Genomic DNA, 19,618 nt, shown 5'->3' with positions numbered 1-19,618 from the left:
GGACTCACAGTGGACAAATTTAGTAAGAACCATAAGGGAATAGTGTTATGCAGTTTAACCCCCCAAAAATGGATTAAAAAATTCCTTCACCTATTTAGAATTCTTTAGGCTTCTGGCCATTGATAATTTCTTTTTGTTCAAATTCCAGGTAAATAAATTATTTTTAATGAGTGTTTGGTCTGCAGCGTAAATTTATTCAGCCACAGATTCTATTAGGGGTAACTTTAAATATTCTGCCAGTAGATTCAGATCAGATCTGATCCAGCTAGCATTAATCTTCCCTCAGCCAAAAATCTGGAAACCAGGAAGAAGACAAAAGAGGTCTGAGAAGAAGAAGTTTCCAAATAGATTTCTCTCTGTGTGTGCATGTGTGTGTTCTCCCTTCACAGTGTTTTTAGTTTTTCTTTTCTTTTTTTGAAAAGCTGAAAATAATGTGGGGAAAAACATCTATAAGAAATGGCGGCAAATTTTAAGCCATAATATCTACATCTGCCTTGCTTTATATGTCTGAAAAGATCTAGAGGGCTTTGACCTGCACCAAAAAATGTTTTCTCTTATTTAAATATAATGAAAGTGTTTTTGCTTTCCTCTTATTTAAATGAAATTAAAAGTGTTTTTTTTACTTAAATTAGTATTTGTTAAATATCTCAAATCACCCCAAAATTAGGACAGCGTCTTTTGGCTGTCAAATGTTCAAATTGCCCAAATGGTAGAGAAAATATCCACTACAGAATGTTTGGCTTCACATCTTGGCCTTTTCATATATCCAAAGTATGATAATTATTAATATAGTAATTAATTGTGTATATTAATTATATATTGCCATTAAGCATAGTAATTTTGTTTCTTCCATTCAATTGTGTCAAATTTTTGCCTGGATAAGTCACTGCAGTTGTTAGCAAGATTTTTCAGAAGTGATTTGCCTTTGCCTCCTTCCTGGGGCTGAGAGAAAGGCTGGCACTGTGCCTAAAAGGGGATTAGAACTCACGGACTCCCAGTTTCTAGCCTGATGCCTTAACCATTATGCCAAATTGGCTCTCCAAGAATTGTAATTAAGTATGATAATTAATTTTAGCATAACTTTTTAATAACAACAAAATTAATTAATTAGAAGCTTGCAAGCTTCCATCTGACTCTATGCAATGTAATTCTATCAGGGTCTGCTCATGAATATCAGTCCACCACTTGTGGCTTTCCCTGGAACAGTAGGGATTTGGAACAGTATTTCTCCAAGCATTAGCTCAGACCTCAAGCTGCTAAATTTTCATAAAGCTATAAGGACAGCTTTTCAATATGCCATCAGGATTTGATATATTTACTTATTTCTTGTTGCCGGGGGATGTCAAATGGAATTTGATTATTAATCAATGTGTTGAGTTTGTAATAATAAATTGTTATGCATCTGTTTTTAATCCAATTACCGTATTGGGCATACAGTAATTCAGAGTTTGTTATGAGTGTATTATGCTACTTACAAGCCCAGTAAAATAAATAAGTAAAACCCATCTTCCACTTCTATTCAGCCCTAGATATGAATTCAGTCAGTCCAAAACTGTTTGCATTTCTAGCACTGCCAGTTCTCAGTCACTCTTTTCATATTTTTTCCTCTGCTTCAGAACATGGTATGGAAAATGGTTGTCAAAAAGGTCATCTGCAAACTGTGGGCAAATAAATGCACATTCTTTGACAGAAGAGATAATTAGCATACTCCATTGTCTGCAAGAGAAAATATTTGTCTATTGTGGTTTACACCTAGAACTGTAAAATATACTTTTAAAGGTTAAAGCCTAATAATAACAGTGCCATGTAATTTCCTGTACACATAACACTACAAAGTAAGGAGATTGTAGTCAACGATGACATTCAAAGATGCTCAGTCCCTCAAAGGCTGCTCAAAGATCTGTGCACTTGGAAGGCAAAGCAGAAATGAGGAAACCCAGATAGTTTCTTCATAGCTCTGGGGAAGACCTTTAGTAGCCTGGGAAAATTCAGTTGAGGCAGTGGCTTCCTGGTAGGAGTGGTATAGAAGACAAGACAAGAATCATTTGCTTCTAAAGAGGAGAGACAATTGCAGAATTTAGCCAGGAAATCAGTTTTTCCCTTGAAGATTTATGTGACATGGACAGAAAGAGAATGAAAGAGGCCAAATCAGGATGTTCATATCATTCCTTCCTTAAACTCAGAAGTGCCTGGGAGAGCTGTATGTTAAACCCGCTCTTGCCCCCATTTTCCTTTGTCAGGGTAAATGTCTAATTCTCCCAGGCAGGGGCTGGTACCTCCCCATATCCCATCATACCCCCTTACCTCAGACTCCTCCCCTGGTATATAAAAGGGTCCTACACGTGGGCATCCAGCAGTTCCAGATGTGTGCCTGCAAAGACAAGACAGAGGTCAGTGACCTTTACCCTGAATTGGGCCTAGGAGGACTCCAGGCCTAGAATAAAGAATCAATGAAGAGATACCATTGTCTCCTGTGAGTTATTGGGTTAGATCCATCCAGCATTAACAAATTGGCAGCAGAGAATGGTTACCCATAACTCTAAAGAATGACTGAACAAGCCGTTCACTCTGATAAGAAGAGCAGAGTAAACACCAGGGCATTCACCAAGAGGATGGCTGCTCAACTGACACCCAAAGGTGCCATGCCAAGAGCCACCCCAGCTGGAAGTGGACAGGACATCGAGCCGGACCCACTCCTCTGTAAAGAGAGACCACGGGAGGAAGCAGATGACCACGAAAGAGAAGGGCCACGAGAGGAAGACGAACTGAGAATGGCCCTGCTGAAAATGATGGAAACGCCCATCAGCAATGGAGAGCTCATCATGAAACTCCAAGGCCTCCTAGAAACCCATGAAGCAGCGATGAGCACCCAAGAAGACACCAGCCGATAAGGGAAAGGGAAGGGGATTCCCTCACAGAGGCCCCGGACATAGAGGGGCTCAGTTTTGCACCAATTTCCCGGTGGCCATCTTGGAATGGCCAGCAACCAATGGGAAGCCGGGATTTGAATCCAATGGCGGGAAACAGCCAAGGCCCCAAAACAAATGGGGGGCATCCAGAAAACAACTGCAATAGACAAGCCCAAGTAAACCAGAACTTGCCTAGCGTGCTCGAGATAGAAAAAGCAATGGAGACTCTAGCAGCAGCCTTTGGCTCCGCATTCAAGCCTCCTGCACCAACCACAAGCTGCAAGGAAAACCTCGAGGGCCAAGAAGGCACCAGAGTGACCACCGGCTATGAGACACCAACCCTATCACTACCAAAGGGGGCAACGTGCTTCCACGACGAACAAGAAACCCCGACCGCCTATGGAGCAGAACAAAGGCAGGACTCGAACTCACCACCCGCCTCACTAACTACGAGGGATCCAAGAGAAGAGAGACGTGCCAGCTACCTATCTGCTCTGCGACCTCTGCCAGGCTTCTCCAACCATCCAGGGGCCAGCACATCCGGATCAGGACCAGTCATCGCCACCGCCGCTGCCGCCACACCACCAATCCTCGAAAGTCCTCGACTTACGACCGTTTCAATCCCGAGCCTCCAGCCATTCTTCGCCGGGGACTACACAGCCCAGCAGTGACTTCCAGGGCCCCACGATGCATCCAGACCCACCAGGGGTGAGTCAAGGGCTCCACCAGCAGGCCTAGGCCTAGGCCTGAGAACTGCAGCCATGAGCTCCCCTCCAGACGGCCTCCAGCATGAAATGGGCCTCGCACATGCCCAGACACCACCTGTAGGAAGAGAAGGGAGGAACATAGAGATAAGTCAGAACATAGAGACAAGTCAGTACAGAATAGCCATTCCCATGCCATATTGTGAGTTCCCTCACTCACAAAACCATGGACAGCTACCCTCTGTAAGTAACCATTCTAACAATTCTGGGGCTTTACCTGTCAACTTTCCCAAACTGCAAATAGATGGAAAAAATCTTCTGGAGTGGAGTCAACAGCTGCAGATAGTTTTTATGAAAGAAAACTTACTTTTCCTAATATCAGATCCACCCCAGAAACCCTGGACTTTTGAAATTGACTGTAACCACCACAGGGCTTTTTGTATTTTGTTAACCAGTATTTCTCCAACTTTGTACCCAAGCATAGGGAATCACATGACAGTGCATGAAGTGATACAAAAACTTTATAACCTTTTTTACAGCAGAAGTAGAGCAACCACAACTAGGATTTCCAGAGAATTCCATTCTGCCAGACTTAGACCAGGGGTCCCCATGAGTGAACACCTGTTAAAACTTAACGCAACCAGGACTGAATTAATGCATAGGGGTGAAGCAATCACTGAGGAGAGTATGATGAGTATAGTCATAAACTCTTTAGACAGTAGCTGGGACAACTTTGTGATGCAATTGGACAGCCTCAGTCTAGAACACTTAACATTAGACACACTCACTAACCGCCTTATTGCAGAGGATAATTTAAGGAGGGACCGCCACATGTCAAGAAGGGACCCCAGACCCACCAAAAGGGTTGAGTTCCAGGACAGGGGAAAGGTTGCCCCAGAGTGTTTTTCCTGTGGGTCCAGGAATCATTTAAGGAGGGATTGCTCCAGAGGTGATAGGGACAGGGGATATAGAGAGAGACGGTCACCAGACCGCAGACATTTCAGGGAACAGGGACGTGGGTGGTCACCCAACCCTAGAAAAAGCAGTGAACGCAGGGATGCTTCCAGAAATAGCAACCCAGGGACCATGTACGGCTTCAGGCATGGTAAAGCAGACCCCAAGTAGGGGACAGATGAGAACATGTGGCTTCTGGATTCAGGAGCCACTAATCATACAACACACAACCCCAATCTATTCACCTCCCTCGTAGAGACAGACTTCAAGATCAGAATGGCTAACCAGAGCACAGCCAAGGTCATAGGGAGAGGGAATGTACATATACTAGGGGTTGGGAAAATAGAGGGGGTACTGTACGTGCCAGAAATACCCCACAAAGTCTTAGCCATCGCAAAGCTCACAACAGACACAGAGGTAACATTCAAGGAAGGCAGGGTACAGATACTCAACCAAGGAAAAAGGTTGGCAGGTAACCACACATGATGGATTACCGTACTTTACACCCAGTGAGAACAGCGAGGGAAGTATAAACACAAGCATCAGCCATGACCAGGGGGAAGACACTGAAACTAGAGGGGGACCCCAGGAGGAAACAAACACTGTGTCACCAGGCAAAAACAAGGTATCCGTGGGAAAACCCATCCACGACAATTGTGCCCACCTCCTTCACAGAAGGCTAGGACATATCAGTTTCCCGGTTGTAGAAAAAATGCTAGGATGTACAGAGGGTTTGAAAGTAAAGGACTGCAAAAATTATTTGGAGTGTTCAGTGTGTAAATCTTCAAAAATTAAGGTCAAAGCGAGGCCCAAAAGGTCAGAGCACACAACTGACCACCCATTTCAGCTAGTACACATGGATTTAGTGGGACCACTGAGACCTTCCATTGGACACAGGAAAAGGTTTTTCTTAACCATAGTAGATGACTACAGCAGGTATGGCTATGTGTACTCTCTCAAGCATAAAAATGAGACATTCCAAAGGTTCAAAGACTTTTATAAAAGGGTGGAACTACAACATGGGGCGAAAATCAAACAGATAATGCCTGACCGGGGCACAGAATTCATGGCCAAGGACTTTGCAAAATGGTTAAGGGAGAGGGGCATATTGCATTTTAGCTCCACCCCTTTTTCCCCATTCCAGAATAGGGTCTCAGAATGAAAAAACGGATTGCTCCAAACAATGATGAGGTGTGTTTTGAAGGACACTGGAATGAGCCAATCATTCTGGTCAGAGGCACTACACTATTCAAATTACACACTAAACAGGTTGTGGTCAAGCTCAATCAATAAAACCCCATACGAACTAATGTACAATAGAAAACCCAACCTAGCCCACCTACACGTATTTGGAGCCCCAGCTGACATCCACATTCCCCGACAGCTAAGGAAGAAGGGAGAAAAGGTGTCAAAAAGACTAAGGTTCGTGGGCTATGAGCCTGGGACAAAGGGATTCAGATTTGTGGACTGCAATAACAAATTCATTGTGTCCAGGTCTGTGGAATTCCATGAGCACTCGAATTGGTCAAAGCTCCACTGCAATGACATTTTCCTTGGCAGAGACATGCAACCACATAACCAAAGCAACAAAGAACTGACCACCAGGGGGCCAGAGGAAACTGAAACAGACAGACCCAAACACCAAGAACTGAAAGCCGAGGAATGGAAAGAAGGACACCCCACACTGAACCTAGATAGCCTCACCGAAAAAGAAGCCGAATGCCTGCATGAAGCAGATACGCCTCCAGACAGACCAACTAGATCCAGTAGGAACAAGTTACCAAAGAGACTAGAGGACTACGTCATGTCCATACACACAGAGCATTTCACACCCAGTTCCTATGAAGAGATACTCGGCCTCCCCCAGGAAGAGAGGGAAAGGTGGAAGCAAGCCATGGAAAAGGAGATGGAGAGCCTCCGAGAAATACAGGTATACTCGCCAGCTCAAGCACCTGAGAACAAAAAGCCAATTGGGACTAAGTGGGTGTTCAAAGTCAAAACACTCGAAGACAACAAAACGCTCTACAAAGTGAGGTTGGTCGCACAAGGCTTCACCCAAAGGTACCCGGAAGACTACACGGACACCTACTCCCCCACAATCAGGGCTGAGAGTGTCAAGAGCGCCCTAGTAATTGCCACCATCCTAGGGCTGGAAGTATTCCAATTCGACGTGCAAACCGCATATCTACACGCAGAATTGGATAAGGAGATCTATGTTAAGGCCCCACCAGGATACAACGAAGGAAAGGACAACACATGGCTCCTGAACAAAAGTTTATATGGACTCAAACAGTCTGGCAAGAGGTGGTACGACTGTCTAGCCAAAGCTCTCAACACCATGGGCTTCAAAGCCACCTCTGCAGACAAATGTTTTTTCACAAAGAGAGAGGGAGGAGCATTCGAAGGTGTTCTTGTGTATGTGGATGATATATTGTACATAGGGAAGCAAAGGGCCAAATGCGATAAATTTACCACCGAGTTAGGAAATCATTTCTCTCTGAAGTCACTAAGGAAGATAGACAAGTACCTAGGGGTGCAAGTGATTAAAACTGACAAGGGCTTCCGGATCTCACAAAGAGAGAAAATCATGGAACTGTTATCCAAATGCAACATGTCAGGGGCAAAACCCTGCGAGACACCCATGCAACCGGACTTCATAAGGAGCATGTACAATGAAGCTGAACCCTTCGTTGACAACAAGCTGTACAGGTCAACAATAGGCTCGCTATTCTACATCGCCAACTGAACGAGGCCTGACATCGCTCTGGCCGTCAATCTACTGTCCAGACACGTGAGCAAGCCCACTGTCCTGCACTGGGATGCCATAAAAAGACTGCTCAGGTACCTGAAACACAGTGCCAACGCCCAGCTGTGCCTCGAACCAGACCTGTCTGAGAAACCCAAGTTAACCTGCTATGCAGACGCTGACTGGGCCGGGGATGCCAAAAGCAGAAAAAGCACTTCCGGGTACGTAGTCTTCTTAAACAATTGCCCTATACATTGGTATACGGGAAAACAGAAGCTGGTGGCCACTTCTACCACCGAAGCCGAATTCGTCTGCTTATCAAAAGCCGCAAATAACCTAGTGTGGTTTGATGATTTACTTACTGACATCTGGGCCGAACCAACATACCCCATAGTCATACATGAAGACAACAAGGCAGCTATAGAAATATCAAAAGCAGATGCCGTGGGACAGAGATCAAGGCACATAGACATAAAATATAAACACGTTAGGCAATTCTCAGAAATGGGGTTCATTAAAGCCATATACTGTGACACTGAACAACAAACAGCAGACATACTTACAAAGCCACTACCTCAAAAGCAACACGCATATCTCACATCAAAAATATGTGTATATATGTAGATCATGTGTTTTATGTACCTAAGATGTATGTTCACAGATATCATATGTCTGCCGTTAATTAGACATTTAGAGGGGGATTTGTCAGGGTAAATGTCTAATTCTTCCAGGCAGGGGCTGGCACCTCCCCATATCCCATCATACCCCCTTACCTCAGACTCCTCCCCTGGTATATAAAAGGGTCCTACACGTGGGCATCCAGCAGTTCCAGATGTGTGCCTGCAAAGACAAGACAGAGGTCAGTGACCTTTACCCTGAATTGGGCCTAGGAGGACTCCAGGCCTAGAATAAAGAATCAATGAAGAGATACCATTGTCTCCTGTGAGTTATTGGGTTAGATCCATCCAGCATTAACATCCTTAACAGGGGGGTGCCTACTAGCCATCTTGTTTTCCCTGCTCCTGAAGACAAACTAATGGCTGAGACAGTTCAGCTTTTTGCACTGTTTTGGTTTTTATTGTTTTGGTAGAAGTGTTTTAAATAGTTCAGCATTTTGAGTGCTTTGGCTATATATAAAAGTAGTAACTGATGGATCATATCCCTCCCTCTCATAGACGCACATGTCCATAGACACAAACCGGAGTGCCTTTGCTATACTTGCTGCAAAAGGATTTGGAGAGGGAGTGTTGCGGTTTTTTTAAACTGCTTAAATGAACACTTATTCAGAATTTAGATTACTTCTATTAATTCAGATACTTATTTTGCCTTATTGTACAATAAGTGGGTTTACACCAGAATTTGTTGGATTAAATAATTTTATATACCCTGTTTCCTCAAAAATAAGACTTCCCCTGATAATAAGCCCAATTTGGCTTTTGAGCGCATGGCAATAAGGCCAAGCGCTTATTTCAGGGTTCAAAAAAAATATAAGACAGGTCTATGTGTCTGCATATCTAAGTCCAAATGAATTCAACTGTTTTAATTCCCTAGAAAATGGACATATCATTAAATTTTTAATTATGGTTTTTGATATATTTAATTATGTTTTATAATCCACTTAATCATGATCAAAATATTAAGACAAAAAGAGGAAACCAGACATCTGATGTTGGCAGCACAATCCTAGATATGTTTTTTTTTCAAAAGTGAAGCTTATTAAGATCAAAGGCTCTTATAAATCTGATTCTATGAAACTTAGGCACTTGATTTCAGCTCTAGTGTATTTTATTGCATTGTTACATTGATACCTAAAGAAAGGGGAAAGAACAAAGATTAGGGAAGTGTTGGTTTGAAACATTCAGACCACAGCACATTAGAAGGAATACATTAAAAATTATTGAGTAGAAATGTATTTGTAATCTACTATATTAAAAAATCCTCTTCTCACCCTTATGGGTGGTCTATATGAATCTTGGTTCCTTTAACAGAGGCCTGGGAGATTTTGCATAGGATCTTAGTTGTTCCTTGCACTCTTCTGGACAGTTGTTCCTGGGATCTGTTGGAGAGTCTCTCCCAGTTTAGGAGTCACAGCACCCAATGCTCTACCACCACTGGGACCAGTTTGGCCTTTACTTTCCACATCGTCTCCAGTTCCTCCTTCAGGCCCCGTTACTTCTCCAGTTTCTCATACACCTTCCTGATGTTGCTGTCACTTGGCACTGCTACATCTATCACCACTGCCGTCTTCTGGTCTTTGTCTACTACTACGATGTCTAGTTGATTGTCTGTCTGGATTTGGAAATCCCAAAGAATCTTAGGCATCTTATTTTCCACAACCTTCTGTGGGACTCCCAACTAGACTTAGTCTAGCCCATATTCCAGTATGCCAGCTACATGTTCTGCTGTTTCTGTCTCTCTGTCTTTGAGGTCTTTTTGCATAGTCTGCACCTTGGGTTTTGTCTAGTGTGGTAGCCTCTGTTTCTATAGACCTGGTGCTTAATGCCTGGTCCTATGCTGTTATGATCAGTGCCTCAGTTCAGCCCTTTCCAGTCACTGGTAGGATTTCCCAATGTCTGTTACCTTAGTTATCTGTTGATTGTATATCCATGCAAGGTCTTGTCTTGCCATAGCACTGCCTCTGCTTGAACTTTCTCTCACACCTGCTGCTGCCTCAGGCATTCTGTCAGCAGTTCATCTTTGGGTGCCATCTCACTGATGTACTCTGTGTTTCATTCAGCATAGTGGCTTTCTGGACTGCCGTCTTTCCATCTGGTGTACAATCTTTGGGTATATATACTGTATGTGTTGATTATAATATTGATAGAAGACAAAAGTAAGAGTACAATTTAAAAAATAGAAATTAAAATATAAATTGATTTCCAACCTTCATCACAAGTATAAACAAATTTAATGTTTCTTCACCTCCTCTAAGATTACAAATATTTATCTTTTAATCCCATATCTCCTTGGTTATCTATAAATAAATCCATAAAACAAAAAGCCCATAAAGGGTTGCCAAAAGTAATGATATATCTTGTTTTAAATTTGATCAAATATACCAACTTTAGACTCTGTCCTTTTACTTCTGGCAGTCTTAATCTCTAGTTCATTCAAATATTGTTGTAGGATATATATATCTCTTTCTCCCTCCCTCCCCCCCCCGTCCCATTGCACTAATTTTTTCGAGGCTTTAACAAATTTCTTTTATAAATCCAACAGGAAAAAAATTATCCAAGCCACTCTCATGGTTCTGCCATTTATATCTCTGTTTTAAATTTTAAAAGCTCATCCAGTTGTTTATCTGTTTGTTTGTTTTTGGTGGATCCAGTGAAACATCCTAAATCATTCTCTTGACCTGTCTGTTGTAAATCCACTTTTGATACCATCTCTATCTTTTTTTTTATTGAAAAGTTTTACAGAAAAGAAAAAGATTTTCCCTCCCTTTCCCTCCCCTCATCCCACCCTCCCCCCCGACTTCCCAGAGCAAAATACAAGGTATTTCAATTAACAATCATAAGCTAAATTAACCTATCTATTCTTAGACTACTAAATCCCCCCCTGACACCTTAACTCCACTATAGATAACATAATACTTCTAATACTTAACATTCATTCATAAGCTATTTGATATTTTCTTGTCTGATACTTATTTTGAATATAATCAATCCATCTTCTCCATTCCGATACGTATCTTTCTTGTGTATAGTCCTTCAAATGCGCTGAGATTTTCGCCATTTCTGCTAAATTTGTTACTTTCAATATCCACTCTTCAATAGTAGGCAAAGAATCCTTCTTCCAATATTGCGCTACCAACAGCCTAGCTGCTGATATTAAGTTCAAGATCAATTTAGTCTCTAATACTGTACAATCCATCGTTATACCCAGTAGAAACAATTGAGGAGTAAATTTCAACCTTTTTTCAAAATGTTCTGCATCACCCACCAAATTTTTATCCAAAATGCCTTGATTTTCTTACAAGTCCACCATATATGATAATAAATTGCATCATCACATTCACATCTCCAACATTTAGCTTGCAAATTCGGGTACATACATGATAATTTTTTAGGATCTAAATGCCATCTATAAAACATTTTATAAAAATTCTCTCTCAAATTTTGTGCTTGCGTAAATGTAACATTTCTAACCCAAATCTTTTCCCATGTGTCCATCATCACTGGTTCCTGAAAGTTTTGTGCCCATTTTATCATACAATTCTTAACCAGTTCCGTTTCTGAATCTATTTCCAATAATGCATTATACAACCTTTTAATATGCATTTGACTTTGATCTCTAATCTGTTTTACCAAGTTTTCCTCATTTTGCATGACACCAATTTTCTGATCTTCCCTCCATCTAGCTTGAAGCTGACCATACTGAAACCAAGTATAAATTATCCCTTCTTCTTTTAATACATCTAAAGATTTCAGTTGCAGCTTACCCCTTTCCATAAAAAGAAGCTCTTTATAAGTAATCACCTCTGTTTTTTGTTCTATACTTATATTTTCTATTGCATGTCTAGGATTTGCCCATATGGGTATCTTATAATTTAGCTTATATTGATACTTTTTCCAAACCCTCAACAACACATTTCTAAGTATATGACCCTTAAACACTTTATCCACTTTTTTTTCATATAACAGATAAGCATGCCATCCATATAACAAATCATAACCCTCTATATTTAACATTCTCTCTTCAGTTAAATTAAACCAATCGCTAATTTGTGATAAAACAGCTGCTTCATAGTACAATCTTAAATTAGGCATTTTAAGACTTCCTCTCTCACGTACATCCTGTATAATTTTCAGTTTCACTCTTGGCTTCTTCCCGCCCCAAATAAAGGTATTAACCCCTTTCTGCCATTCCCTCAAGTTTCCATCTTTCTTAAGCACTGGTATCATTTGAAACAAAAATAAGAACCTAGGTAATACATTCATTTTTATTACTGCTATCCTTCCCAGTAAAGATAGTTGTAGCTTTTTCCAATTTTCCATTTCTTTCTGCACTTTTTGCCAAAGAACTTCATAATTGTTTTTAAATAATTTCGTGTTTGAGGCTGCAATATATACTCCTAAATACTTAACCTTTTTAACTATTTCAAACCCCATTATTCTCCCTAAATCTTCTCTTTGAGATATGGTCATATGTTTAGTTATCATCTTTGTCTTGTGTTGATTTACTTTAAATCCAGATACCTTACCATATTGACCTATTATGTCCAACATATGTGGAGCCGCTACTATAGGTTGAGATAAAGTAACAACCAGGTCATCTGCAAACGCTCTTAATCTATAATCTTGCTGTCTAATTACAATTCCTTTTATTTTATCAGAGTCACGTATCTCATTCAACAAAACTTCTAAAGTTAAAATAAACAACAATGGAGACAAAGGACAGCCCTGCCTTGTACCTTTCTCAATTTTAAAAACATCTGTTAAGCCTCCATTAACTATTATTTGTGCTGTTTGTTCCTGATATATTGCTCTAATTGATTGTATAAAATACTCTCCAAAGTGCATTTTCTCTATTATCTTAAACAAAAATTGCCAATTCAATTGATCAAATGCTTTCTCTGCATCCAAAAATATAAACCCTGCAGCGACCTGGTTGTTTTTTTCCAAATATTCCAATAAATTTACAATTTGTCTAACATTATATTTCATTTGCCTCCCTTTTATAAAACCTGATTGATCATTATGAATTGTTTGTTGCATAACTGGCATTAATCTATTCGCTAATATCTTGGCAAAAACCTTATAATCAGTGTTCAAAAGTGATATTGGCCTAAAATTTTCAGGTTTGGTACAGTTTTGATCTTCCTTCGGGATCAGTGAAACAAAGGCTGTTCTCCAAGAGGGTGGAACTCCTCCCCCTAATTGAATTTTACAAAATAATGCTCTAAGCGGTTCTACCATTTCAAACTGTAAATTTTTGTAATAAACAGCTGTTAATCCATCTGTTCCCGGAGCTTTACCTGTTTTTAACTGTTTAATTGCTGCAATAATCTCCTCAGAGGTTATTGGCTAATTCAATCCTTCCCTCTGTTCTAATGTTAATTCAGGAATATTCTCTTCCTTTAGGTATCTATCTATATCTATGATACCATCTCTATCTTGTCAAGTAAAATTTTTCCTACATCTATCCTTTCTTTAATATTTTAGACATATCCATAGAAACATACATCATTACTGATATTTTTGCTATTGTGATTTCTATTTTCTGTTTCATTCTTCAGAAGTCCTCAGTTTAGTACAGTGGTGAAATTCAATTTTTTTTTACTACCAGTTCTGTGGGCGTGGCTTGGTGGGCATGGCTTGGTGGGCATGGCAGGGGAAGGATACTGCAAAATCCTCATTCCCTCCCCACTCCTGGGGGAGGATATTGCAAAATCTCTATTCTCACCCAACTCTGGGGGCCAGCCCGAGATGGCATTTGCTGGTTCTCTGAACTACTCAAAATTTCCGCTACCATTTCTCTGAACTACTCAAAATTTCCGCTACAAGTTCTCCTGAACCTGTCAGAATCTGCTGGATTTCACACCTGGTTTAGTATTGTCATAACATTTTGCATCATTTTATAGGCTTTTAAAGCTTTCCTCTGCATAAAACCTTTCATATGCTATAGTGCCCAATATTTGAATATTAAAGTTGCTTATCAGTTTTCTCTTGTAAAACCCAAAAATATCTATTTCTTCCAATAAACCACTTGTTCTTTATAATTAATTCCAAAAACTTGTAAAAGTTTCAATATTCCAATTTTACCTGACCCATACTCCATTTATACATTTTATTTAGCTTTTTATTGTATTTCATATTTACATTCTGAAGCTTATGATTAATTTTTTTTTCCATTCAGGATTGAAGGCAGACTCACTTAGCATTTTCAAATTTGTTTGTTCCAAAATTCTCTAATAGCTTAGAAGTAGTTAATGAGTGATTTCTGAAAAAGATTAGAAAGTGAGATTAGCAAATTTAGTGTCCTTTAAAAAACTCTTCCAGAGTTGCAAGAAAGTTTGCTAATCTCATCGTCTTCTAGAGCTCAATCCCAAGGAAAATTGTTGTTCTATAGTCTCCTTACAAGAAGCCATTTCCCGGAGCACATGTGAGCAATCTCCTGTCCTTATCTGGAGAAATTCCAAAGAACTAGTCTATTCACCGGTTCCTTAATCTTTGCCATGGTCATTGGATCTGCTTTCATAGAGTTGATTTTGGTTCACTTTGCCTTCCCCAGAAGTCTTGGTAATCTATTATAAATTGATATTTAAAAGTATATCAAAAAATGTAACAAACTAACTGTTTCCACCCTTTTCGTGTGAGGTGCAGCAAGAAGGAATATGGAGGCAAGCATTCTCTGATGTGTGTGATGGAGCATAGAGAGAGGATTCTGCCAACTCAGAACTTTCCCGGAGTGACCCAGATCAAGAGACTGCACAGTCCCAAGATGGAGGGGGGAGGGGCAAAGAGATTCAGGGTAGCCACACCCTAGAATCTCTTAGGATATATCTAGTAACCTAGGAAGATTTAGTTTGGCACAATTCTATTAAGTGTAAGAAAATAAAAGATTGGACCCACTATCTCATCTCTGGGCTTGAGCCTGACACTGTGGAATAATTTAGAAACTAAAATAAGAGCTGTTATCTAGCTTTTGATGTTCAGAAAAATAGTTATATCTAGCTTTTCTGGAGATCATTGGGAGACTAAGGAGTTGAAACAGCTAATGAGGGATTAATACTGGTAACAAATGGGTGGCTTATCTTATACTATGGTTCCCCCCTCCCTCTCTCTCTCTCTCTCTCTCTCCCCTCTCTCTCTCTTTGTTTTGATGATGTTGCTATAGTTATATTATGTTTCTGACCGAAGCACTATAGTAGCAATGGAAAGAAATAACACACATCAGTAGTGAAAAAGACCTAAATTTAAGATGTTTGACTTCCAATTCAGTAAAGAAGAAGAGGTCAACCTATTTTCCAAAGCACCTCGAATGACTTGCTTCCAAAAGTTGTGGGTGCTCCAATAGTGGAGGTTTTTAAGAAAATATTGGACAACAATTTATCTGAAATGGTATAGAGTTTCCTGCTTGAGCAGGGCGTTGGACTAGAAGACCTCCAAAGTCCCTTCCATTTCTGTTGGTCTATTTTAAGTACAACTGAAGCAATTAAATGTCTCTCTTACTGTTGATAGGAAAGCTGTTGCCTCATGGAGACACAATGTAACTGTATTCTGTACTGGTCTTGGGAATCACTCTGACAAGAAAGAACCAATCAGGGTTCAATATAGTATTGAATATATTAGATATAAAATTTGTAATTTTATTATAACACATATATGACATTCACATAACATACAACATATAAATATCTTATCATTTTTAAGCATCGTTTCATCATGGTCTTCCTTCTGTTATTTTGTCTTTTTTCCCCTGTGTCTTCATTTCATTCCTCTCTTCCCCCCCCCCCATTGTCCTTTTTTTTCCTTCCCCCTGTAAAGATCTATATATTTTACTTATATCTTTAATATTATGCATTTCTACATTCTTGTTATATACATTTTTATTTCACTCCATACATTTGTTATATATATATTTTATAGTCATAATCTTCTCCCCTAATAATCTTTATTCTTTATTTCTAGTCTTAAGCCATTTATACTATTTATTCCATATTCTATAATAGTCTCTTCTTTTTCTTTAATTTCTTTTGTTAATCTGTCCATTTCAGCACATTCTAAAATCTTATCTATCAATTCTTCCTCATTTGGAGTTCTTTCCTATTTCCAATTTTTTGCATATACTATTCATGCTGCTGTTAAGATGTTTAGCATCAAATATTTTACTTCTTTGGAATATGGTCTTGAGAAGATTCCTAACAAAAATGTTTCTGGTTTCTTTTCTATTTGTTGGTCTGTTATTTGTTCTATCCATTTTTTGATGTTTGTCCAAAAATTTTTTGCTGCCGGGCACGTCCACCATAGATGGTAATATGTTCCTTGGGATTTCTTACATTTCCAACATGTTGCGCTATTGTTCGGATGTATCTTTGCAAGTCTTTTCAGTGACATATGCCATCTATAAAACATCTTCAGCTGATTTTCCTTGTATGCCGCCGATAGTGTTAATTTTGCATTTACTTGCCACATTGTTTCCCACCTCTCCAGATCTATTGTATAATTAAAATTTTGCTCCCATTTAATCATAGTATTCTTCACTATCTCTTCCTCCATTTTATATTGTAGTAGAAATTTATAAATTTTGCTAATTAGTTTTTCTTCTGGTCCTAATATAATTTTGTCTAATTCATGTTTCTCTCTTTGAAATTCATATGTTTTTGTATCTTCCTTATATTTTGATTGGATTTGTATGTAGGTCCACCAGTCAATTTCTCTATGTAAGTCCGATTCCAACTCTTGTTTTAGTTTCAATTTTCCTTGTTGTTCTATTAAATCTTTATATCTTATTACTTTAATGGTGAGAGCCAAATCGGTATTTTTATATAGTGCTGCTTTTTCATTTTCAACCAGGTTTGTAGTAGCCCATTCCTTATTATATGTTTTTTGAAATAGGTGTGTGTTTTGTGGTTTCCATCCCAAAGGAATGAATGCCAACCCACTTGTATTTCATGCCCTTTGATTGTTAATATTCTATTATTTTTTAGTTCCATTCATTCTTTTAACCAGGATAAGACAGCTGCTTGGTAATAAATTTCCCATTCTGGGAGTGCCGTTCCTCCTCTGTCTTTTGTGTCCTGTAATAGTTTAAGTTTAATTCATGGGCACTTCCCCTGCCATATAAATTTAGATGTTATTTTATTCAATGTTTCAAATAATCTTTTTTCCAATTTTATTGGTATAACCTGAAATAAAAATAAGAGTTTTGGTAAAATATTCATTTTAATGGTGGAGATCCTTCCCAATAGTGATATCTGTAAATTTCTCCAATTGTCTAGATCTTTATTTATCTGTGTTATTAATTTATCGTAATTGTTTTCTTTAATTGATGAGCCTTTTGCCGATAGCCAAATCCCTAGGTATTTTATTTTCTTAGTTGTTTGAATTTGTATAATGTTCTCCAACTCTTTTTCTTGTTCCTTTGTAAGATTTTTTGTTATTAATTTTGATTTATTTTTATTAATCTTTAGTCCCACTACTTCTCCAAATTCTTCCAATTTCCTAAACAATTTTGGTGCTGACTCTAGTGGTTCCTCTACTATAAACACAAGATCGTCAGCGAAGGCCTGAACTTTGTATTCTTCTCTCCTTATCCTTAGCCCTTTAATTTCTTGGTCTTCCCTAACCTTTTTTAGAAGGATCTCAAACATTAAAATATACAATAGTGGAGAGAGTGGGCATCCCTGTCTAACCCCTTTTGTTATACCAAATTGGTCTGTGGTGTCATCATTCATAATTACTCTTGCCGTTTGTTTTGTGTAAATTTCCCCTATTATTTTTTTCAAATTTTGTCCCGAATTGCATAAATTTTAGTTGCCCCATTCAAAATTTCCAATTTAGATTATCAAATGCTTTTTGGGCATCAAGGAAAACCAGTGAAGCTTGTTTTTCTGGGTGTGATTCGTAATACTCTAATTAGTTATTATTATTCTCATGTTATTCTTGATTTGTCGGCCCGGCAGAAATCCATTTTGGTCCGAGTGTATATGATTATTTAATACTTTTTTAATTCTTTCCACTATAATTACTGCAAATATCTTGTAATCTGTATTTAGCAGGGAGATGGTCGGTAATTTTGCATTAACTGATGGTCCATATCTTCTTTGGGTATGATAGTAATTATTGCTTCTGTCCAGGTTGTTGGAATTTTTGCCTTTTCCAAAGCCTCATTATATAGTTCTAACATGGTTTCTCCCAATATTTCCTGTAGGTTTTTATATAATTCCGCCGGTAGCCCATTTGGCTCCGGTGTTTTGTTGTTTTTTTGTTTTTTCAATGCCAATTCAAATTCAAGTTTAGTTATCAATCCGTTTAATATTTCTCTTTGTTCTTCTGTAATTGTTGCCATTTCTGATCTTTCTATATACTGTTTTACTTTTTCCTCCTCTACCTCTTCTTGTTTGTATAAGTTTGAAAAAAATGTCTGGATAATTTCCTTTTTAGCTTCTCTTCTGTATTGAATTTCTCCTTTATCATCTCTGAATTGGTATATCATTTTTTTTATCTTTTTCTTTTCTCAATTTATATGCCAGCCATCTACCTGTTTTGTTTGCAAATTCAAAATAGTTTTGTTTTGCCATTTTTATTTTCTGGGCTATTTCTTTTTGATTTATCAAATTTATTTTATGTTTTGTTATGTTCCATTCCTCTTTTATTTTTTTATTTTGGGGATCTTTTTGTAATTTGTATTCTGTGTTTTTTAATTCTTCAAATAGATTGTTTTGCTGTTGTCTCCTTTCTTTATTTTTCTTCCCTAAGTATGCCATCGTCAGTCCTCTTATGTATGCTTTTGTTGTATCCCAAATATTTTGTAGGGAAGTATCCTCTCTTTTGTTTATCTTAAAAAACGATTCTAATTCCTTTTCCAGCATTTGTTTAAACCCTTTTTCTTTACATATATTTTGATTCATTGTCCATCTCCTAAATCTTTTTTCCCCTTCCAATTTATGAGTATTGGGTTGTGGTCTGCCCATTCATTTACTCCTATCTCTATTGTTTCTACACCTGTCCTAATATCCGCAGTCATCCAAGCCATATCGATTCTAGACCAGGATTGGTGTGGATGTGAGTAAAATGTATATTGATTCTCATCTTCATGAGACCTGTATTGAATATATTAATTAGAAAGTAAAGGACAACTTTTTTCTTGGTTGGGGTATCAAATTATTTTTGTTTTTCCTTGTGAGGGCTTTACGGGGTATAGCAATTGCACAATGAGGTCACAGAAAGGAACAGAGAGTTGGGAAGAAAACATTAAAGAAAAATAACCTTATTTTGTATTAAATAAAATATTAACGCTTCTATGGTTTAACATATCAATGTCATTTTCTGTTTTGAAAAGATCTTTGATTTGCCATTGAATTTCAGTGCTGTAGCCCTGATTGGCTATGGCTGTTACAGAATGGGTTTGATGGACACCACCATTAGTTTTCTCTTATTAGCTTCTTTGTATTTAAGTTACAGATATTTGTGCAGAATCTTCCTCTTTTCCCCCTTTTCTAGCACTTCAACAATATATGTAGAAAAAATACTATCAAAAAGAAAGGGGGGAAAGCAGATATTATTAGATTGTTTGAAGAAGTTATGGTATCCCCTCCAGGCAATGACTACCTTCACTTATTTCATTTATAAATGTCTTAA

At 38.5% G+C, this 19,618-nt stretch overlaps 1 long non-coding RNA gene across 4 annotated transcripts in view; it reads left to right on the top strand.

Moving 5' to 3' along the window:
• LOC117655712 (uncharacterized) overlaps positions 1–19,618 on the top strand; it is a 149,667-nt gene that overhangs the window by 61,722 nt on the left and 68,327 nt on the right. The window contains exon 3 of one of the 4 annotated variants that reach the window (XR_015728723.1): positions 14,639–14,725. The exons of the other annotated variants lie outside the window; for them this stretch is intronic. This is a non-coding gene — a long non-coding RNA (uncharacterized LOC117655712). Of the gene's footprint in view, positions 1–14,638; positions 14,726–19,618 lie in introns of those variants that run through there. 4 annotated transcript variants of the gene reach the window in all.

The sequence above is a fragment of the Pantherophis guttatus genome, chromosome 7, assembly GCF_059756535.1.
Source record: "Pantherophis guttatus breed Tessera chromosome 7, ASM5975653v1, whole genome shotgun sequence".
Taxonomy (NCBI): Eukaryota; Metazoa; Chordata; class Lepidosauria; order Squamata; family Colubridae; genus Pantherophis; species Pantherophis guttatus.
The sequence above is the reverse complement of the archived record's forward strand: the minus strand, read 5'-3'. Positions and strand labels throughout refer to the sequence as shown.